Here is a 23,653-nt window from a genome sequence, read left to right as displayed (position 1 = left end):
CATTACCTTGTAGATGAACTGCTGCTTGGAGAAAGAGGCGCTTCCCGCCCCCTGCTATATATGTTCACACACTGCGAAAGATGTTACTGAAGTGGCTCCGAGACAAGAAAATCAGCAGTTTATATACCCTCGTGGAACATTCGAGACCTTTCATGAATGATAACAACCCGCCCATAAACTTTTATTGGTCGGCTAAAGATTACAAGTCAAAACTGAAGAAGACATCTAGGCTTGGTGGAAAATTAATTACAGAAATTACTGATTGGTCAAATTCAAAACTGGCGGAAAGAGAAGGGTTATACTGCCAACCCAAAAAATGAATGAAAGAAATTTAACAAAGAACAAACTTATGAATACCTAATTTCTTAAAAAAAAAAAAAAAAAAACAGTTCCTTCACTTCGCACTAGGGTGCACAATTATAGTTCTTAAGTAGTGCCATCTAGAAGAGAATGTCCACACTTCTTGCTACAGAGCAAACAAATACAAATCGAAATAGACATAGTTCAAAACACTCCAAAAATTTACAGTAGAGACATCTTCCGAGAAACCTTTGATTTCATACAGATTTAAAGTTCAGAGTTTCTCCTGTAGAGAGGTTTCAACTGGCGCAATATTTGAATTAGCGGCGTGGAGGTGTACCGCCCGGTACGGTATTTATCACATACAGGTCTGTGCTTAGAATCATAATGCCGCCTGGCGTTATATTCTTTAAACACTGAAATATTGTCCTTGCATATCACATGAATTACTTTTCCATGTTCTCAATACAGTAAATTGAAGCAACTTCACTTACATCGATGCATGTGTTCTCCCATATGAGCGCATTAGCGTGGCCAGTGTTACACTTAATAAAATGGAAATTGCAACACCATGAAGGCATTGGTCGTTTATGTTGATTTTCAAAATATGGAACGATGCCATGTAGGTATGTAAACGATCAAAGTTTCAGACCCATTGGATTGTTGCTACAGGTCTCCCCACGTGATTGGTCGCGGAGGATTCAACTCCAGTATACGGACTCTGGTGTAGCGTAGTTGACTTGCAGTCTGCGCAGTGAAGTGTTCCCCGTCAAACATGCCTCGGCGACAGAGAAGAGCACGCTATCAACAACTGTCACCGTTTGAGAGGGCTCGGATAATTAATTGGGCTGTGTGAGGCTGGATTATCGTTAAGTACTGTCGCTGCACGTGTTGGCCGACAGGCATCTACAGTACAACGTGTATGGCAGCAGTGGTCAAATGAAGGTACCCACACTCGTAGACCTGGCACAGGCCCAATGTACGTAGAATACAAGGTAGGGATCACGAGAGAGGTGCGCAGTGGCAAAGCAGAGCTGTGACGTCACGCTGGACCCTCACGTTGAATCTGCTCTGAATGAGGTAGAGGTAGTTCGAATAAGAATCGCTGTGCACGCAGAAGCTAGGAGCTAATAATACATGATAGTAACATATCTGTGGTGTATAAGAAACCGTGTGTGTTTATTTTATGAGATAAAACGTAAAAAGCAGTAATAGTGTACACTTTTCAGTATGCTTTGTCATGCCATTGCAGGCTGCACAAATCATAGCAGGCACGCGAAGGAACGAAACATACACTTTCATGTATTCCCTAAAACCACTGACGTAAATAAATGGTGACAGAAGTAATCAAGACATTGTCGAAAGCTATCTTTCACAGCTTCGAGGGTTCGGAAGGCTTTATGTCGATCCTCCTCCGACAGCTGTGACGCGAAAGGTGAAATCATTGCTTCTAGCCTCAATGCTTCCGAGGCGATAAGAAATTCCAACTGTTCTCCGGAAGATTATGAAATATTACGCCCAAATATGTACTGCTGAACTCGATCAAAACTCGGATATCGTGTGCCAGTCTAAGGCCAGCGTTGAGCCCACAACATCCTATTTTTTATCGGAGGATGAGCAAGCCCTTGAAGATCTAGTAAAACAGCTCGAGGACAGTTGTGAAACCAAGGAGCTGCTTGAAGACTTCACTGGCTACATAGCTTTTAGGATAAAGAAGAAGAAGAAGAACCTCGATAAAGAAAGTAATTACGGAGAGAAAACAGGTCAAACTACAAGGGGTGGAAATTAAATTTCAAAAAGGGTCCCAATTTTTTTTTTTTTTTTTTTTTTTTTGCAAGTTGCTTTACGTCGCACCGACACAGATAGGTCTTACGGCGACGATGGGACATGAAAGGGCTAGGAGTGGGAAGGAAGCGTCCGTGGCCTTAATTAAGGTACAGCCCCAGCATTTTCTTGGTGTGAAAATGGAAAACCACGGAAAACCATCTTCAGGGCTGCCGACAGTGGGGTTCGAACCCAATCTCCCGAATACTGGATACTGGCCGCACTTAAGCGACTACAGCTATCGAGCTCGGTAGTTTAAATTTTACCACGGGAAAGAACTGAAAGAGGGTTCTAACATCATCACAAATCTTACGGATATCCTGAGAAAGAAATTCCCCGAAATTTATGAGCTTGCAAGTTGCTTCGTGAGAAGCCGTTCTTTTATTCGAATGGACGCTTTAAACAAAAGTAAGACATTCAAGAGACCGGGTTTCAGTTAATACAACACCGATAAAGAAAGAAGAAAAACAAAGAAATTCCACTGATGCTATGGATAAGTGTGTTTGATATTTTTTTAATATCAGCATTATTCTTTGTGTATAACATACCTGTTTTTTTATGAAAGGCAATTTATTATGTTGTATATGAAACCAGTGCTAAGAATATTAATATACAGGCTCATTAATAAGGCCTATCAAATGTTAACGTGGAATTTGTCATTTCCTGGCACTTGGAGAACATTTACTGTACTGTTTGTGTTGTCGACAGTTTCCGAACATTTGCTGTTTGTGTTGTTGACAGTGTATATAGTTTCCCAATACTGCTTGTAACAACCGACATATTTCTTGCAGTCATTAAGCTTTAATGTTCGAGTCTGTAACAATTAGAGCCCCTTGTTATTGTTAGGTGTTGAGAACATGAACATATGGAATGGCCATTCCACTGCGATCATAGTCTTAGCATTGTTACAACCTTTTATACAGATCGAAATACTTCAGAAACGCTGCTGGATTCACACTGTATTTGATCTCCTTATTACTCTATTGTAATAGTGAAGTGGAATGCATTTTCTTAGGTGATGTTAAAATATCTATGAAGTTCTCTTATCTCTAACTTGTGGCTAAAACAGAATAACTTACAGCTGTGTATTAGCCTACCTCATACAGAAGACAAGGCGCTGAGGGTTTACCTTGACGTCATCGACGGCCAAGCTTGGTGGGGAGACCTGCGCGTGATCCCTACCTCTTAGGCCGCGTGCACACCGAGCGCGCTTCGCATAGTGTGTCGCGTGTAGCGTGAAATGCTATGCATAGCGCAAGGCGTGCTTGCTGTTCACACCGAAAACTCTACGCCGTGCTCTCAGCTTAGGTTGGTGCGAGGCGTTTTAGGGTGGTCACAAGCTAATGCCGTTATCCAAGTACACAAGAAACAGTTTACTGATGGATAACAGTTACCTAAAATTGAAAATTAGGAAAAAGAATCGAAAGTGGGTTCATGAATTTAATGAAGAACGAATTACTTTCAGAGAATTCTATCGTTTGCACAGAGATGCTTTATCGCGATACATTTTATGATTACTTAAGAATGACAAAAAATACCTTTGACCTTCCAAAGCCTGCAACTGAAATGTGGCATCAAGTAGCAGAGAAGTATTGGGAGAAATTCAATTTTCCGTATTATCTAGGAGCACCGTGTAACAAACACGTGGAAATTAAATTTCCGACTAAATCACGCTCTTTATATAATCATTATAAATAGTATTTTGCAATATAGTTACAATTAACATACACAATTAATCATCGTAACAAAAGTGGAGTAAATGTGTGACAAATATATTTAATAAACAGAAATATTTACTTCCAAGCCCACTACTAGCCTGCAGAGTGATATTCTTCATGTTACCACCCTCTATTGGCAAAATTATAAGCCGATATGACGGAGTCTGGGAGATTCTATGCACTTTGTCACAAAGTGTCCGGCTACATGGCTAAATGGTTACCGCACTGGCCTTTGGTCACAGAGTCCCGGGTTCGATTCCCGGCAGAGTCGGGAATTGTAATCATAATTAGTAAATTGCATTGGCACGGGGGCTGGGTGTATGTGTGTATTTATAATCATTTCATCCTCATCATGATGCAGGTCATCTACGGGCGTCATTTCAAAAGACCTGCACCTGGCAAGCCGAACTTCTCCTCGGACACTTCCGACACTAAAATCCATACCCAATCTCATCCTGTCACAATGTTAAGCCCAGTAAAGTGTGACAGTAGAAGTAATATTACTGTGTATGTTTACTGTAGGAATGCGATACAACTGTTGTAGATACTTAAGTCCACTTATTTTGCAAAACAGTTACATTTTTATAGTTTTTGTGTCTTGGGTTCCATATTTCTTCTCTTTGAAACACTGAATGAATAATTTCTTCTTCCATAGCTTCAGAACCAGCTAGGTAACGCTAAGCAATTAACCAACACTGCGCGTTGTCTGGCGCTTCGCTTAGCTGTAAGGTAGGCGTTCAGCGTAGCAGAGCGCGGACGGTGTGAACACCTGGATTACGAACAAAGCACTGGTTATGCTTAGCGTGACGCTTAGCGTTGAGCAACACGCGACACACTATGCGAAGCGCGCTCGGTGTGCACGCGGCCTTACTCTAACTACCTTGGCACAGGCCCAGCGCGACGGACTACTGTGAGAGAGGATCGTCGCATCATTCGGATGGCCCGGATGGAATCCCATGCAACAGCAGCGCAAATTCGAGCAGCTGTGGCACCCCACGTTACACAACAAACAGTTAGTAATCGCTTGCGTGCAGCTGGCTTACGAGCCCGTGTCCCTGCAGAAGGTGTTCCATTGACCCCACAACAGCGATGTGTAAGGCTGGCCTGGTGTCGAGAAAGATCGACGTAGGTCGACGAATGGCATAGGGTCGTCTTTAGTGATGAATCACGCTTCTGTCTTGCCCGCAGTGATCGCCGGAATCGTGTGCGCCGACGTACCGGGGAGAGGGGCCGCCCAGATCTTATTGTCGACAGGCACACAGCACTATGGTCTGGGGAGCTATTGGCTTTAATGTGAGATCACAATTAGTGCTTGTTGAGGGCACTATGACTGCTCGACAGTACGTTGATAGGGTACTCAATCCAGTGCTTGTCCCTATGATGGAGAACATTGCTAATGGGATGTTTCAGCAGGACAATGTCCGGGTTCACACCGCACGCATCTCCAGAGAAGCTCTCCACGACATCACAACCTTAGAATGGCCCGCCAGATCCCCGAACCTCAGTCCTATTGAGCATGTGTGGGACATGATGGGTCGACAACTGGCCAACCGTCCTCAGCCACCCAAAACTCTGGAACAACTGACCCGTGCAGTGCAGCAAGCATGGGCCACAATTCCTCAGGAAGCGATCCAGGGCTTATTGACTCCATGCCTCGACGAATTCATCAATGTATTGCAGCTCGTGGTGGGCACATCCTGTATTGATTGTTGTCCAAACTTGCGGTCAGAGGGACCTGAAAGTTTAATCATCGAATCACAACCGAACACTCGTCCTGCATGTTCAATTGCAGCAATGTAGCACCACTCCTTCTGGGTGTTGCAATTTCCATTTTCTTCAGTGTATAGTCGTTAACAACACGGCACTCACTGCCCACTTTTCTACGTTTGGAAAGGGATATTTTCGTTCACAAATAAATGATTAAAACAACTAAACGACTTTAAATATCAGTAGTTCTTAAGAACGTTAGTTCGCAGAAAAGTAGTAAACCACAATGAACCTCCCAAAGGACTTTCCGGGTGTAAACTGGCCATTTCCTGTGGATGTCCCAAGTTAACTGTAACTCTAAAATCAACAGTGGAACGCAGCAGATCTTTCACTCTTCGGGGAAATCATCAGCTGTAATTCCAAGAAACGAATGGAGAAAGTCTAATGGTCTTTCTCTTCTGTTGCTATCACTTAAGATGTCCTTTTTATGTGATGCATTATGAATCGCATTATTTATTTATTTATTTATTTATTTATTTATTTATTTATTTATTTATTTATTTATTTATTTATTTATTTATTTATTCAACTTTCCCACCTTATACGCCTTCTCAAAGACCATGTACGTCGCACCGACACAGATAAGTCTTATGGCGACAATGAGATAGGAAAGGCCTAGGAATTGGAAGGAAGTGGCCGTGGCCTTAATGAAGGTACAGCCCCAGCACTTGCCTGGTGTGAAAATGGGAAACCACGGAAAACCATATTCAGGGCTGCCATTAGTGGGATTCACACCTACTATCTCCCGGATGCAAGCTCACAGCCGCGCGCCCTTAACCGCACGGTCAACTCGCCTGGTAAACCTATAATGTCCAATAACGGATCATTTATATTGGTATTAAAACCTATATTTGTCATGCCGTTGTGAAAACAGATCTTTACCTGCATAAAAATTCATTTAAGAGTACGCCTATGTTAAGAATGTCATATTTCTGCGTGCCGTAGATTTGGGTGGGCATCGCACACATGCACACAGACAAACACTTCCGGATATTGCAGATTGAATGCGGCTGTTCGTGTCTGGGACCGAAAATGGCTTCCTACGCCATGGCTCCTTGACTTGTATTACCTATGTTATGGACGTTGCCTAGCGACAGTGAATCTATACATTTAATCTTGATGACAACACATTGGATTATCATATCTCAAAACATGTTTTCCGACGATTTTTCGTTCATAGCTCACCAACGAAAGCGAGAATTAAGAATCCGGCTTCGAGGTGCATTTCAGATCTCTGCGTGTCGTAGCTTACGCTGGGCATCGCACGCACATACACGCACACACAAAAACAATTATTGTTATTACTATAGAAGATTAAAACAACTTCATTTGCATCGATGCATGTGTTCTCCCACATAAGCACATTAGCGTGGTCAGTGTTATAGTCGTTGTTAATAATACGGTTTATGAGGCATAAATCACATTCGCGAGGACACGGGCATGGCGATTAGCATGTTCCTACCACCTAAATGAAAAACAATAATTTAATTCAATCGGTTATCTTGTTGCCTTTCGAAGGGCCTCAATCAGCGCCAGTCGTAGGAGGAATAACTGAATTGTAATTGTAACGGGTGAAAAGTCAGGTTGTGAATTTCACAAATAGAGAAGTCCTCTCAGTTTTAATTACTGCATTGATGGGGTGAAAGTTCCTTTTGGAGATCACTGTAAGTACCTGGGTGTTAATATAAGGAAAGATCGCATATTTCGTAGTCCGACTCGTTGGCTGAATGGTCAGCTTACTGGCCTTCGGTTCAGAGGGTCCCGGGCTCCATTCCCGGCCGAGTCGGGGATTTTAACCTTAATTGGTTAATTCCAATGGCACGGGGGCTGGGTGTATGTGTCGTATTCATCATCATTTCATCCTCATCACGACGCGCAGGTCGCCTACGGAAGTCAAATAGAAAGACCTTCACCTGGCGAGCCGAACCCGTCCTGGGATATTCCACCACTAAAAGCCATACGACATTTTTTCACATGTAATTACATAATCACATAAACGATATTGTAAATGATAATTAAAATCCACAGCCTGTTTCCAGTCATTCGACTGGATCAGGAATGGAATGAATGAAGCCCCATCTAGCGGCGAGGACAGGAATTGTACCGGCTGCCGAAGCCTGTGGCACTCCTCAATGACTGGCAGATGAAATGAAATAATATTGAGGAGTATTAATGGAATGAAAAATGTCAGGGAAAACCGGAGTACTCGGAGCAAAACTTGCCCCGCCTCCGCTTTGTCCAGCACAAATCTCACATGGAGTGACCGGGATTTGAAGCACGGAACCCACCGGTGAGGGGACGGCGCATTGCCGTGTGAACCACGGGGGCTCGGAATTGTAATTAAAGGTGACAAATCTCTTTACGTGTTTATGAGGGTATTTATGGGTTGAAGTAAGGATGTTAAGGAGAGAAGACCTCAATTAAGGTATGGTTCTAGTGTACAGGACCCTCACTAGGATTACTTGGTTCGAGAACTGGAAACAAATACAAAGAAAATCAGTTCGATTTGTTCTGGGTGATTTCCGACCAAAGAGTAGCGTTGTGAAAATGTTGCAAATTGGGCTGGAAAGACTTGGGAGTAAGGAGACGAGATTCTCGGCTAAGCGATATGTTCCGAACTGTCACTGGAGAGATGGCGTGGAATGACATTAGTAGACGAATATGTTTGTGTGGTGTTTTTAAAAGTAGAAAAGATCACAATATGATGATAAAGTTGGAATTCAAGAGGACAAATTGGGACAAATATTTACCAAGGGAGATGTTCGATAAATTTCCGAATTATTTGGAATTATTTAAGAAAAGCCTAGGTAAAGAACAGACAGAGAATCTGCCGCCTGGGCGACTGTTCTGAATGCAGATCAGTGGTAAATGAAATGTCGTATGGCTTTTAGTGCCGAGATGTCCCAGAATGGGTTCGGCTCGCCAGGTGCAGGTCTTTCTATTTGACTCCCGTAGGTGACCTGTGCGTCATGACGTGGATGAAATGATGATGAAGACAACACGTACACCCAGCCCCCGTGCCATTGGAATTAACCAATTAAGGTTAACATCCCCGACCCGGCCGGGAATCGAACCCGGGACCCTCTGAACCGAAGGCCAGTATGCTGACCGTCCATACAACGAGTCGGACAGATCAGTGGTGACTGATAGTGATTGATGATTTACATATGTAGTCAGCTTTGAAAATGATTATCATTATTTCTTGATTTTTTTTTTTTTTTTTTTTTTTTTTTGCCCAACTAAGGAGCACGCTTGAACTTAATAGCACTTTTTGTTTTTTTCTTCATCTCTTCGCAGTATATCTTCATCCTCTCACTATGTTCATTTTTACGTTATGTGCTCCATCTTGTATTTAATCGGGGAGGCTTTACAGAAAATTTGTGTTTGTGAATTAATGTTCTGAATGTTATTCTGTCTTGAATGGTTCCTTCATTAATGCCAATTTCGTTTAGGTCTTCACTGATTTCTTTTAGCCATGTATTGCGATTTTTCATTGATAGGGCTGAGTTTAAAATTGTCTTTGTGAGCCTGTTATTCATTCTATATAAGTGACCATAAAATTATAACCGCTGTTTCTGATTGTATCTGTGATTTTTTGCATTTTGGTCCTACGATTTTTCTCTTTTTTTTTTTCGATCATCTTTATTCGAGATTTGACACCAATTATAATAGTTTCAGATACATAAAGTGCTTCTGTTTTTACTACTGCGTTATAATGTGGTAATTTTGCCTTTTGTGATATAATTTTGTTATTGTATGTGTTCCAAATAATTTTGTATGCTCTTTTAAGTTTTGCAATTCTTTGTTAGCTTGCTAATTTAACCCTGCTGGTTCATTAATTTCACCTAGATACTTAAATTTGTCTACTTGAGCGATATTTTCATATTTGGTGATTAAACGGTTGACTGTTGAAACCTGATCTAGTTCCTTGCATATAATTTGTCTTTTCACAAGAAATTTGGAGTCCTTTTCTGGCTGCTATTTCATGGAATTCTTCTACATACTGGATTGCTTCCTGTCTGTTGTCGTATAGAATAGCAATGACATCAGCAAATGCTAGGCAATTAAGTTGAATTTTGTTTTGGGGTCATCTACCAATATATAGCCTACCATTAGTTTCATTTTATCAAATCTTAATCGCTTTTTCCAGAACTATATGAAACTGTAGGAGAGCTAATCCATCCCTTTGTCTAACTTTTAAAATGGTTCAGAAATTTCTCCTAAAAAATTTACTTTGGATGTTGTGTCGGTCAATGTTTGCTTGATCAGTTCTCTTGTTTTCTTGTCAACTTAGAATTCCTCTAGCGCGTTAAACACTGCCTGTCGTTGGTTTGGAAAGTGACTTCCATTTTCTTGATTCTTGCTGCTTTGGCAATGGATCCATTCCCCAAGGTATTTAAATTTATTAACACGGTTTATCGTTCCATATTTGGTGTTTAGTTGTCCCGTATTATCTTTGATGTTCGGCATTGCTTCCGTCTTTTGAGAGGAAATTTGCAATCCTGTTTGTTCTGCTACTTCCTTCAACACACTGATCTGTTCTGTAGCACTTTCGACATTTTCTGTCACCAGGGCTATATCATCAGTGAATGCTAAGCAATCTATTTCCACTCCATGTTTCTTTGTCCCAATCCTTAAGGGTTTGTAAAAGTGTCTTTTAAAGTCTTTCGCCGCTCCTGTATTTCCTTCACAAGTACGCAGTTGAACAAAAGAGGTAACAGCCTATCTCCCTGTCCAACGTCTGCCTTTATTATTATTATTATTATTATTATTATTATTATTATTATTATTATTATTATTATTATTATTATTATGATATAAGCGGTCCGCCTCTGTGGTGTAGTGGTTAGCGTGATTAGCTGCCACCCCCGGAGGCCCGGGTTCGATTCCCGGCTCTGCCACGCAATTTGAAAAGCGGTACGAGGGCTGGAACGGGGTCCACTCAGCCTCGGGAGGTCAACTGAGTAGAGGTGGGTTCGATTCCCACCTCAGCCATCCTGGAAGTGGTTTTCCGTGGTTTCCCACTTCTCCTCCAGGCGAATGCCGGGATGGTACCTAACTTAAGGCCACGGCCGCTTCCTTCCCTCTTCCTTGCCTATCCCTTCCAATCTACCCATCCCTCCACAAGGCCCCTGTTCAGCATCGCAGGTGAGGCCGCCTGGGCGAGGTACTGGTCATACTCCCCAGTTGTATCCCCCGACCAAGAGTATCAAGCTCCAGGACACTGCCCTTGAGGCGGTAGAGGTGGGATCCCTCGCTAAGTCCGAGGGAAAAACCGAACCTGGAGGGTAAAACAGATGATGATGATGATGATGATATAAGCGTTGGCCTGACCAGTTTGAAAGTGTATTTTAGAAAATGGTGTCTCATTCCAAGCACCAGCAAAACAAAGACCTATTTCATTCATCGAAACAACAGGCAGTCAAAAACTACCCTAAATGTGCCACTCAGTGAGACCGCTCTACCCGACTACTCTCATCCGAAGTACCTTGGAGTTACTCGAACTTTGTCTTTCTGAAAATATCTGTAAATATCTAACTGGCAGTGCTGCTAAATTGAGAGCAAGTATCAACCAAACCAAACCAAACCCCATGGCACTACAACCCTTGAAGTGCCTTGGCCTACCAAGCGACCGCTGCTCAGCTCGAAGGCCTGCAGATTTCGAGGTGTCGTGTGGTCAGCATGACGAATCCTCTCGGCCGTTATTCTTGGCTTTCGAGACCGGGACCGCTATCTTTGTCAATAGCTACTCAATTCTAATCACGTAGGCTGAGTGGACCTCGAACCAGCCCTGAGGTCCAGGAAAAAATCCCTGTCCTGGCTGGGAATCGAACCCGGGGCCTCTGGGTAAGAAGTGGGCACACTACCCCTACACCACGGGCCCGGCTTGCAAGTATCAACATTCTTCACAAACTTGCTGATTCTACAAGGGAAGCCTCTGCTTCCACGCTTCGCACTTCAGCTATCGGACTGTGCTTTTTGTTTTTGTTTTTTTCAGCAGCGGAATACCGTTCTACAGTGTGGATGAACAGTAGTAGCGGCGATTGGGTATTAGAAGTAGGAGGGGGGGGGAGGAGGCAAATACTTGTACAGACAACAAAACATACCCGAGTTTGTGGTATATAGCGGACATCAAAACAGAAAACAAAACTTCGTTGTTGTTGTTGTTGTTACGGGGTTACCCGTGGAACGCAGAGGTGAAAGAAGCTGCCGGGGTGAATGGGTCTAGCTACAATATCAAGGAAAGAATTAAAAAAAACTTAACTGAAGGATATATTTTGAAAAACAACAAAATTAACAACTTTAGTGATATAACAATGACATAGCAATTTAGAAACAAGACTTAGAAAAATCCAAGATTTCAAAACTTTAACACACTTGGGCTACAAGCTCCTAGTTTTATTTATTTATTTATTTTTTTTTTTGAGCTTCCAGCTCAAACTTTACAGAGGAACATAAATTCACAAAAGGGCAGAAATTCCCTAATACCTGGAGCACTTGCTCCCAAAATGGCAATGTTAAGCCTCCCAGAGGCACTTTTACAACACATGAAAAAGAGCTGCGTGCTCTCAGTTTTCCAAGCTTATTCAAGGCAATATTAGAAAATTACCATCACTCGCTAGCAAGGCACAACTTACAAAATTTAAAACAGGGGTATCTCGTACCCAACCTATTGGGTCGTTGCGGAAAAGAACAGGTTAAGAAAATGGTCCGAAACACAAATTGAATGGAGGCGAGTACTTGCACTCCTAAATATGTATTCTTAAAACCTAAGGGGCACTAGGCCTGTGAAACAGGGGCTATTCCCAAACTATGGAGGTGACTCGCATAAGAATAAATTAAGACTTTATGGGAAGGAAGAAATCCAGTTACAAAACGTAGTCACCTCAAACCAATATGAAGGGGAGCTCGAGAGGGTACATCACTCTCTATCCCAGACTTACAGTTAAAGATCTTATGAAGGTTTTACGTTAGCCGGCAGCAATTACATTTTCAGAAAAGTAGGTTACATAGTTAAAGTTTCGGACCTCTCCCTCGGGTTAAACTGAAGATTTAGCAAGAAAGAAAGATGTTAATTGGCCATTACCTTGCTGAAGAACTGCTGCCTGATGAAAGAGGCGCCTCCCGCCTCCTGCTTCACACACACACTTAGTTAGATGACGATCAAATGGCCAAGAGACGTAAAAATCCGCAGTTTATAAACCCTCGGGGAAAGTTCGAGACCTTTCATGAATAATCAAGATACACCCACAGAGTTTTATTGGTTAACATCAAAAGTGACACTCAGAATCGAGTAAGAAGCCTGTGATGGGCGGAAAATTAATTACAGAAATTCATGATTGGCTAAATTCAAAACTGGCGGAAAGAAAAGATCAATATTGCCAACTCAAAAATGAATGAACATAATTTAGTAAAAAAAAAAAAAACTCATGAATACAAAACTTCTTCAAATCAAAGTTCTTCCACTTCGCACCAGGGTGCATGATCATAGTTAATTAGCAGTGACATCTGTTGAAAAAACTTCTTGATAAATGGTAAACAAAACACGTAGAATTTCATACAGTACATGAAACTTCAAAATAACAAAATTTCATTACATTTCTGTAGTGACATCTTCTGAGTAACGGTTTAAGTAGGTGTAGTTTCAAGTTCACGATTTCTCCAGAAGAGGAGTTCTTTTAGGCGCAAGATTTAAATGAGCAGCGTAGAGGTGTACCTCACGGTACAATTATTATTATTATTATTATTATTATTATTATTATTATTATTATTATTATTATTATTATTATTATTATTTCAGTAGTTCGGATGCTGGCGTGGATTTGAGGTTGGAATTTTGACCTAAAACACGTCGTTACAAAGGACAGGCAGTCTGGAAACCTCCGCATAGGCCATGAAGGACCTTGGAGGGGTGGGAGGTAAAGGCTTCCACTATCTGTAATGTCGGTACTTGATGGGGTAGTATGGTTAGTTCTCCTCCCGACCGCCTTTGCCCCCTGGTTCTCATTTTTGGTGTAGGTTAAGTGAACCTTAGTGTCATGTGCATCTGAGGAAGACGAAATCTCGTTTGTTAAAAGTTTCAACTTCCTGACGGCAATCGAACCTACGTCCTTCCGGGCGAACCGAAAACGTCTTTGACCCCTCGGCCAGGCAACCACTATGATGACGACGACGATGATGATGATAATAATAGTAATAATAATAGTTTTATATTTTAATGATTTATAATAAGAGGTGTGGAACTAAACGAGGCTACAGAATTAGTTACGAATACTGTTAGACGGTGTAGAGAAATGTGGAGGTGCTTAGTTCATAGAGACTTGCAGACTGAACGCTTAAAGCTACAGCAGTCCATAATCAAATTGTACATTATTATTTTTAAACCGCAGAACAACTTGGCTGAGTAATACAGTGTAGTTATTAGCTTGCATTCAAGAGATGGTGGATTTGAACCCCATCGTCGACAACCTTGAAGGTAGTTTTCCGTGGATTCGCATTTTCAGAAATGTCGGGCTCCTTGGGTGAATGGTCAGCGTAGTGCCCTACGGTTCAGAGGGCCCTGGGTTCGATTCCCCGCCAGGTCAGGGATTGGCTCGGCGACTGGGTATACGTACTGCCCCCAATATCCCTGAAACTCAATCACCACATACGATACTATCCTCCACTCTCCAACACAATGAGACGCAGTTTCCTAGTACGACGGTCACACCCTCGTCGCATGGTCTCCCGCACAAGGCCTGTTCCTGTCTAGCAATATCCATATTAAATTAAATTTAAACAGGTAAATGTTGGGGATGTGCCTTAACTCTGGAACCATACACCAGGGCACTGAGTGGCCCAGATAATTTTTAATTCGCAGTAATTTGGTAATCGCAATTCCTATAGTCTCCTACCTCCGTGACTTTTCTTTGGCCTTCGTACTATCTCAGCTCGTGCACTAATTCTAACGAGTGACCACTGCTTCTCTTGACGACAATGAAAATAAACATTGTTGAAGAAGATGATGTGATATATATCTTCGCTTCGCGCTTCGGATGAACTTATTTTCACGTTGGCAGAAGAATTGAATGAGATCCAGAATATGAAGAGGACTGGAAATCCCATCAACACGCAGAGGAATCCGCCTTTCTATTACGTAAAAAAGTGGTATTTACGATACCCAGTCAGCCAACACCAGTCAGTCTCAGGTCTGGAATTTTTAACGGCTATCCAAATATTCTAAAATCAATATTATTTGCAGTGAACGAAAGATATTTTGTGAAAAGCCATATGCTGGAGTTGTGACGAAATTTTGTAGAGTGAACCTTATAGTAGTCCGCCGCTGTGGTGTAGTGGTTAGCATGATTAGCTTCCACCCCCGGAGGCCCAGGTTCGATTCCCGATTCTGCACGAAATTCGAAAAGTGGCACGAGGGCTAGAACGGGGTCCACTCAGTCTCGGGAGGTCAGCTGAGTAGAGTAGGGTTCTACTCCCACCTCAGCCATCGTGGAAGTGGTTTCCCACTTCTCCTCCAGAAAAATGCTGGGATGGTACCTAACTTAACGCCATGGCCGCTTCCTTGTTTGTCCATTTCCATCTTTCCCATTCCCCCACAAGGCCCCTATTCAGCATAGTAGGTGAGGCCACCTGGGTGAGGTACTGGTCCTTCTTCCCAGTTGTATTACCCCGATCCAAAGTCTTGCGCTCCAGGACGCTCCGCCCTTGAGGCGGTAGAGGTGGGATCCCTCGCTGAGTCCGAGGAAAAAATCAACCCTGGAGGGTAAACAGAATAACAAAGAAAGAAAGAAAGAAAGAAAGAAAGAAAGAAAGAAAGAAAGAAAGAACCTTATAGTAAAACTTAGTACTAACATACAAAAGGTAGGATTTGTTTTTAAAAATATGATCTTTTATTTTGTTTCATTAGAAGCTGATTCGGTGATCTAATTTGAAAAACATATATTCACGCACTGAAAAGAATCCCATTCAGTGATTTAATGACATTTTAAAATAAATCGTAAGTCTGAATGTGTAAAAGAATTGTTTCTTTTATGGGGTATTCAGTGCCCCGGTGTACGGTTAGTGTCCCTGAAACATAAGTGTACGTTTTCAGGGTTAATAGAATGAACTAGGAAGAAGCGCTCTAATTTGAATTGTAGGTGTAATTAATTTATGAATGAGCTGCTGCAGTCCGAGTCTCGTTGGGTGATGGGTTTGGTTGTGTTCTCGTTGACACCAGAGCGCTCCACGATAGGGTTGTCGTTGCATGAGTCATGCGCAGCGCAGCTAGCGCTACCAAGTGCCGTCACCTCAAAAGCCGGCTGCTACCTTCTGACAGTTGGTCAGTGACGTTCAGTCAGTAAGGTGTTGAGGGACCAAAATTGTGAACAAGCCAGTCGGCCACGTTTCATCTCAAGACTTTGTGAATTCTCTGAACCAGGTAAATCACGTTTTTATTACGATGTATATTTATTTTCGTATGATGTTGATTGTTTTTCTCGTCAGCTTTCAAACGAGTAGCATTCTGTTTAGAAACCGATGTTTGGGTGTGGTTCTTATGCTTTTATGCTGCGTTATCGGTAATAGTTAACGGTGTCCGATTTGAAGTGAATACAACGAGAAGAAGAGAATGAACAACTATTTTTGAACTTATAAGTAGGTTGAGTTGAATTGTCGCATTTGACAAAATTTCACTCCTACGAACCTAATAGTTGCTATGCTGCACCTGGCCGGCTTTCTCGCATTTACGAAATATATAGTGGATTGAAACTGTGTGTTGAACAGTTGAACTGTAATTTTGTGTAGAGAAGTGTATTTAAGTGAGGATTTCGGTTATTTTTAGCTGGAATATTAATATAGTTTCTGTAAGGCAAACAACAGACGGCTGTTTGTTGGAAGGGAAAGTATGGCTCCATGATTTCGAAACTACTTTCACGTTTAGAAAACTTCGTTTTTAGCGTGATTTAAAATATTCAGGTACTTGGAAAGCCCTTTTGGATGTGGTTCTTGTACTTCTGTAAGCCGTGCGTATTGTTACTAGTTTTCTTGTATTGTTGTAATATTTGACGAATTAGGCTTTATTTCGTCATGCTCATGGTTTCAGAGACTGCTCATTCATGAATAATTTGCATTTTAGTAGATTTTCTTTTTGAAGAGACTATGCTCTTGGGCGTTGTTCTGATCGAGGTAAGCGTTCGAGGGACCGCTGCGAAGGGCTTAGCAGTAGTGAGGGAAGAATTGTTCTTTTCTTTTGCCTGCGCTGTTCTACGTAAATTGTTTTATGTTTTACTTAGTATAAGGGAGCCAAAGTGATCTATTTCTTCTAAAGCCTTACGGTGTAGTTAATATACTGAAAGTCTCCATGGTAACCAGCATTTTTGAGCGTTGTTGCCACATTTAAAGGTGAGACTAGCCCTTCTGTCATGCGGACGGAAGTGAAGAGGTATATTTCGCGGTTCTTTTATTTGGTTCCCGAGTATACTTTGAACTGGTGACCATGAACTTTGTTAATGTGTTTTTAAGGAACGAAAGCCTACTGGTTTTTTAAATGTTACCAAGTTTCTAACAGTTTATGGCTTTCCGTTTAGTACGAATCCAGTATTGAGTTTTTTCCGGTCATGTACATGTAAGATTGCGTAGGTACTGCTGTGTTGTGCTCGGATAAACAAGTGTTGATGTTCACTGTTGCTAATGGCAAGTAAGTAAAGTTGACAGTTTTCATTAGATGAAATAGTCCGACTCGTTGGCTGAATGGTCAGCGTACTGGAATTCGGTTCAGAGGGTTCCATTGGATCGGGGGCTGGATGTTTGTGCTGTCCCCAACATTCCTGTAACACACACACACTATCCTCCACCACAATAACACGCAGTTACCTACACATGGCAGATGCCGCCCACCCTCATCGGAGGGTCTGCATTACAAGGGCTACACCCGGCTAGAAATAGCCACACGAAATAATAATTATTATTAGATGAAATTGGAGGACGCAGACGAAGCTTACCTTAGTTTGGCGAGTGAACATTTCAAATGAATCATTGGACAAAAACATTTTCCCAGCGAGAGGAATTCACCACTCGTGACGTCAGATTGTATTTATATTGTTATTACTTATTGATTAACGAAGATGTCGCTATCTGTTGGTTCAACGGAGAAAGTGTGGGCAGGGCTGAGTGAGTCAGCCGTGTGCCAACACTGCACATGCCTATATATAGCTAGCAACTTAATCTGCTATTCCGTGCACTTGTTTGACGAGTTCTCCGCTTCATAAGATGAGTTCAGGATATTATGGAGAGCAGCACGGAGAAAATCACTCGACCTTGCCCACTCGGAGCGGAATTTCTTGCCGACTACTTTGTCGAGCAATTGACGCAATTGACATTGCTGGAAGCGGAAGTTGCTTTAGATTATACTTCCTGATTTAACATCAGGAAAACTTATTCTTAAGTGTGACGTTAGGATTTTGAGCACCTTTCTCTGTTAGTAATTGTACTGTGCGCAGTATTTTATGACATTGTGCAATCGTTTAACATTTTGACTGTTTCAATTCCCGACCCTGCCACGAATTTGACTGGTTCCATGAAACGTGGCCTGCGGGTTCCCAATGTTTCTCTTTCCCTCCAAGCGAATCCCGTGATCGTAACCTGTAGTACAGGCAACGACCACTTCTCAACCCTACAAGCAATTGTTTGCTAGTATTAAGAGTATGGACAGTTGCGGTGATAATTTTAAGGGAGATAACAACCGGGTGACCATCCTCAACAATCGGATTATTTGACAAGACTCCATACCCAAATACCTGGGCCTGGTAATTTTAGCATGCAGTCTCCCTCTAAAGGTTGGCAGTCCAGTTGATTATGAATACCCATTGAATGTTTCATCGGGAGATATTTGTCCGAATTAACGCAACAGCATCTTAAACCAGGAATAATGCCTGCGAATTCTTAGGTATCTTCAGTTTTCCCCCAAATGATTTTGGAGAAATGCATAAGTTTGCCTCTCGTGACGTAACTAATATGCTGAAGCTTCCTGTCGTTGATGTTCGTTAGAAACTGTTATTCAAAGCCCGCGTGGTAGCCAGGATCGTTAAGGCGTCGGAAGTTTCCTAGGGTCTGACATCGTGGTTAGCCGCTTCGAATCCCGTTGGTCGAAAAAATCACTATCAGAATGCTGGCCGGCAGGGTAGGAGAGGTGGTGGTATAAAATTTCTAATCACTGATTTGCGTGCCAAAAGCCTGGATTAGATTCCGAACCGCTCCACAATGTTCATATGGAGTGAGGACATATGACTTGGTGGCGATTCGTCCGTCGGGTGGAGACGTTAAGCCTTGAAGACCCCCTTGATATTATTTGACGGTAGGCTATGTGACACCGGATTTTTCAATCTCTCTACTTCATTATGACCATACGGTAACTTATAGCTATGCAGGTCGCGTTAAATAGACTTTCACAAGGAGAGCCGTACATCTTAAAATTTACACATTGGCCAGCTATGACGAAAATTCGAAATTCTAACTTATCACAAATACACCATTCAGTTAGGGTAAACCCCACAGTGCCAGACAGTCGCGGCACTAAAAGCCATACCGGTACGCTAAATAAATTAAATAAAAATGATTTAATCTCAGATTTGCCACGTTGCGATTTTGTGATTAACGTATTTTTGAAATGAACTAAATCTCCTTTATGGCGAAGTTGCAGCCCTTATTCTGCGTCTTGTCATATAAACTAACCAGCATCCTAGGCAAACTCTTAACATTAGTATCTTCCTAGGGGTCTACCCTTCTTGTCTCACTTGGCCCAGACACACAGGTCTCTTCACGCAAACAGTCCATCTATCCTGGCATGCTCATTCTTAACGTATTTTCAATACAAATACTTGCTTACGATTGTGTCTTTCTGTTCGATGTATTTTTCTCGCATATTCCTTGTATTTTTCGGGTTGGCTCACGATATTCGTAGTTCAGCAGTATTTGTCTGATGAAAGTCAATTGGTTTGAGAACTATTTCTTGCAGTCAGAGTATGTTTACAAGTGAACGTGCTGCTTTCTCTAAACACTCAAAATACTTGTAATTATTCGTTTTCGCACAACGGTAACGAAGTGGCTTTAGACTTTTAAAATTTATCTTTAGGAGAGGCGGCGAGCGGTTTTCTCAGACTCTTAGGTTGTGAGGTGTTCCAGCAGATCATTCACTCGTTTGTCTTTTAATGGATATTACCATACAATGCAAGGAAGTAGTGAAGAGCTAGGCGGATGCGATAGCTCGCCTCGGTCTTTTGAGGAAGACTGTTCCGGTTTTACTGGTAAAACGGTTTCCTGCTTGTGGTTTGGATTTGGCAGTATATGATCACAAGATTTCATTTCACTGAAGACTGCTTGTATTTTGAAGAGCGTTAGATGATGCTAATGATGATTATTGCATGTTGTCTCGAGACCTGATTTGTCTGATTTTGACATTAGAAGTTATGGCCCAAGTGCCTGTGACGACTATATTTTTCCTGTGTTGGAATTGCCAGATGTCTTGGACTAGCATTGAGTGAAAGTGACATGTAAACCGAACGTCATGAGATCTATAAAAATAGAATAAATAATAATGTACTACTAAACCTGTTGCATAAAGATAGCTGCTATGAGGATTAATTTGAGAATTTTTACTCTTGGTAGGGCAAAGGATCTATGGTGATGCCTCATGGTAGGAAAAATGTTCAGTCAAGCTTTTATGCAGAGATGGAATTTAGGCCGTTTTACATTGAGACCATCGTCTGCAGTTTCTGCAGAAAGGTCATACGAGCATTATCCTTCCTGCAGAAAACGCTGAGAGATTAACCAATACGTGCATTAAGATTTAAGGGCAATGCAGGATTGTTTAGTTGGAGAGGGTTGTTGTCAGCGCGTGTTAGTGAAGTAGTTTAGTAAAGTTAATCTGGGCATCTGAAGACCACTTCTTCGGAAACTATAGTAGTCTTAAACTATTGAAAGAGGCCATGATTATATTCGGTGATGGGATGAGTACCAGAAAAACGTAATCGGACTCGATTCCAGTTACTTCAGAAATATTTTACCGAATTACTGTAAGATTACAAATCACTTTTACAAAAAGTAATCAGTAAAATTACAAAATTTACAGAACGATAGTCTTAAGGAAATCGTGAATTTGCATTTGCATGGAGCTGGAATAAGTTTGCAAGGAAAAGGAATATATTACTTAATTTTGTGTGGATTTTTTAGCGTAGATGCAATGACTGTCATTAGGTGAGACTAAACATCATGCCTTGGAATTTTTGAAATGATCTATTCCCATCATTCTTATTTCAATGACTTAACATTTGAAATGATTTTACTTTGTGAATAAATTAATTTGTTCTTAAAATTCACCTCTAATCCTCAACGTCTTAAGGGGAAAGCTACTTCTTTACATATACTGACAAGGCGTCCTACAGGGGCACTTGAAGGAATACCTTTAATTCAAGAACATCGTTGGAATGTCTTTGGAAATACGGTACTGGAGAGGCGAGGTAGTTCCTCATCCAGCTGTGGTGCAGAAACTGGTTCTGCTGTGGTAGAACTGAATTTTTTTTTTTTCACATTGTTTTGAGGGGTGTTAGTTCAAAAGGTGTTAGCCTATTTCCACTTCCAGAAAATAAATCAGTGTTTCGTCCAAATGCATTACAGTAGTTGAATATTATAGATTGCCCTGTATAGTCCAGACCAGAAAGAGTAATTGCTGGAAAGTTGTACCAAACGTTCCCACGAACCTTCTATTTTACGTTTCTTGCGCTTTTTCCACAACTTTCTTAAGGTGGAAATAGCACCTTTTGAAGTCATTTCTGCTACTGTGCGATGTATATCAATTACTTGAATGGAACTATTAAAATTTCATTTCAAGAAGTAAATTAAAAGTGCAAATTACTTTTTTAAGTTAAATATTACAAGTAAAAATTACTAAGAATGTAATCGTTTAAAAGTAATTAGATTACTTACTCAATTACTTCCAGCTCGGATCATAATATAGGCCTAATATGAATCAATCGGTTACCACTGATCTGCATTTAGGGCAGTCGACCAGGTGGCAGATTACTTATCAGTTGTTTACCTTGTTCTTTCTTAAATAATTTCAGAGAACCTGGAAATGTATGAAACATCTCCCCTGGTAAATTATTCCAATCCATAATTTCTTTCTGTAAATGAATATTTGCCCCTATTTGTCTTATTGAATTCGAACTTTATCTTCACACTTTATTATGATCTATTGGAATGCTGGTTATTTTCTCTGAGAGATAATTTCTTTTTAATAAGTCTTATTACCGAGGAAGTGGCTACACGGTATGGGTCATGTAGTTACCAGTTTGCATTCCGGAGCTAGTGGGTTCGAACCCAACTTTCGTTGAATGTTTTTCCATGTTTTCCCATTTTCACACGAGATAAATGCTGGGACTGTACCTTCATTAAATCAACGGGCACTTCTTTCCCCACTGCTAGCCGTAAGACCTATCCATGATCGTGCAACGTACTTTAAATTGTAAAAAAGTCTTATTTCATCCCATTGTTGAAGTTGTCTTTGCTGGCGAGACCTAGTATTTACAGCGCTCTTGTCTTCTGGTGTGGACTAGAACAAATTAATTTCTTTCTGCTGGCCATGTAAGCTGCTGCTTTTGCACAGCAGCGTAGGAACGGATAGACTAAAGATTGATGACAGAAGGATAAGAATATGCTCTACCTGAAGACCTGAACGAAAGGGCTTGATATGTAGCGTTTTTCGACTTTGAGTTCGTAAGTTGAGGTAGGTCAGTCGTGTATCTTGTAGTTCCTTAGATTTCACTGTTCGGGATCGTTTAATTTTGTTAACTAAAGTTTCCTTGTAGTTCTAACGACCTCGTCTCTCTTTAAATTGTGCAGACATTGAAAGAACAAGTTAACATTCATGGGGTATTGATAAAATAGTGATCATTTTCACCAGTTATTCTATTGTAGGCAAGATGGTACCCTGTATGTTTTCCGAGCCTTTTACCCAATCCTGTATTCCGTGTTTCCCTTAGTTTTAAAATCCTTTACGGGTAACGGGTTTGCGCAAATTATTTAGTGGTGCTTTTTTTCTGCTAGTGTCTTTTACGTCGCGCTGACAGATAGGTCTCAATGGCGACGATAGGATAGAAAAGGTCTAGGAGTTGGAAGGAAGCGGCCGTAGCCTTAAGGTAAAGCCCCAGCATTTGCCTGGTGTGAAAATGGGAAACCACGGAATACCATCTTCAGGGCTGGAATTCGAACCCACTGTCTCCCGGATGCAAGCTCACAGCTGCGTGCCGCTAACCGCCCGGTATGGTGTTAATGCGGGAGATTGGTGTCTGTATGCTTAGCCAATCACTTTTCGTGTGCAAATTTCATGTTTCAGCGTCTGATTAGCGCAGACTTAGCTGCTGGCTTTCCACCCAGACGGGGTTCAAACTTCGATAGATCCTTGGTGGAATTTTCACATGGAAAATTCACGTGGCGGAAAAAAAGTGCTTCCGGCTGTAAATCCCGGCAAAGACTTAATGTTTCTCCCCCGGCACCCGAAAAAACAAAGATCGGCGAATGCGGTCATATTTCAGTGTCTTAATAGCCTATGCTTAGTTTGGTTTGATTAGAGTTTGCATTTTTATCAATGCATCTGGAGTTTGTTGCCCCTTCAGTTAACCTTGCAGGTTCAGTCCATCGTCCCCGTGAAATTGTGGTTTATCGACCTTGCTTTACTCATGTTTACAGATTCGCGGATGACCTTAAGGACCTATTGTGTAGTAACTCTACTGGGGCTGGAAATGTGTTATGGGGGAGATAAGGGCTCGTAATTTGGGGGTTGATGAGAGTGGTTGGGGGTCCTTCAGAACCATTTTCTTCATGTAGCTATGGTCTCGCCTTAAGCACTCTTCCAAGCAGTGAAGTGTTCTCCATTGTTTTTTTTTCTCTTCTCATTTAAGCATCCTTGTCCTCAGTCCCTATTTGGCAGGACTTCTTTAATGGAATAATTTCCGAGCTATCTAATAGAGATTTTTGAAATAATCATAAAGTTAATTAGCCTAGTGTTTATAGAA

At 41.5% G+C, this 23,653-nt stretch overlaps 1 protein-coding gene across 4 annotated transcripts in view; it reads left to right on the top strand.

Annotated features, from left to right (window-relative positions):
- The first annotated feature begins 15,881 nt into the window (after positions 1-15,881).
- Positions 15,882-23,653, top strand: part of cib (thymosin beta cib) — a 111,716-nt gene continuing 103,944 nt past the window's right edge. For all 4 annotated transcript variants that reach the window (XM_067142542.2, XM_067142540.2, XM_067142541.2 and 1 more), the window contains exon 1: positions 15,882-16,026. The gene's annotated coding sequence lies outside the window, so the exon portion shown is untranslated. The remainder of the gene's footprint in view (positions 16,027-23,653) is intronic.

This window comes from Anabrus simplex, chromosome 3 (assembly GCF_040414725.1).
Source record: "Anabrus simplex isolate iqAnaSimp1 chromosome 3, ASM4041472v1, whole genome shotgun sequence".
In the NCBI taxonomy this organism is placed as follows: domain Eukaryota; kingdom Metazoa; phylum Arthropoda; class Insecta; order Orthoptera; family Tettigoniidae; genus Anabrus; species Anabrus simplex.
Note: the sequence above shows the minus strand (reverse complement) of the source record. Positions and strands in the feature narration are given on the sequence as shown.